This window comes from Sinocyclocheilus rhinocerous, unplaced genomic scaffold (genome assembly GCF_001515625.1).
Source record: "Sinocyclocheilus rhinocerous isolate Xijiao unplaced genomic scaffold, SAMN03320098_v1.1 C34553595, whole genome shotgun sequence".
In the NCBI taxonomy this organism is placed as follows: Eukaryota; Metazoa; Chordata; class Actinopteri; order Cypriniformes; family Cyprinidae; genus Sinocyclocheilus; species Sinocyclocheilus rhinocerous.
This window is the reverse complement of record NW_015716402.1, coordinates 1-268: the sequence shown is the minus strand read 5'-3', so window position 1 is coordinate 268 and position 268 is coordinate 1. Positions and strand designations below refer to the sequence as shown.

General features: G+C 49.3%; 1 non-coding gene across 1 annotated transcript; it reads left to right on the top strand.

Annotated features, from left to right (window-relative positions):
- Positions 1-6: 6 nt before the first annotated feature.
- trnaa-agc (transfer RNA alanine (anticodon AGC)) lies at positions 7-79 on the top strand. The gene has a single exon. It is a non-coding gene; the product is annotated as a tRNA-Ala (tRNA).
- The last annotated feature ends 189 nt before the right edge of the window (positions 80-268 follow it).

Sequence of the window (268 nt, the reverse complement as noted above, 5' to 3'; positions counted from 1 at the left end):
TGGTCAGGGGAATTAGCTCAAATGGTAGAGCGCTCGCTTAGCATGTGAGAGGTAGCGGGATCGATGCCCGCATTCTCCAAACTGGGACCTGCCCTGTACTCTCCATAAAGGGACAAACAGCGCGTTAGAGCTCCTTATGTGAGCTTTTGGGACTCACTGCTGCCTAAAATATTTTCAGACTGAGTCCCGCGCAAATTGGTGGCAAAATAGGGATTTGAACTCAGATCACTGGATTCAAAGTCCAGAGTGCAAACCACAACACCATGGA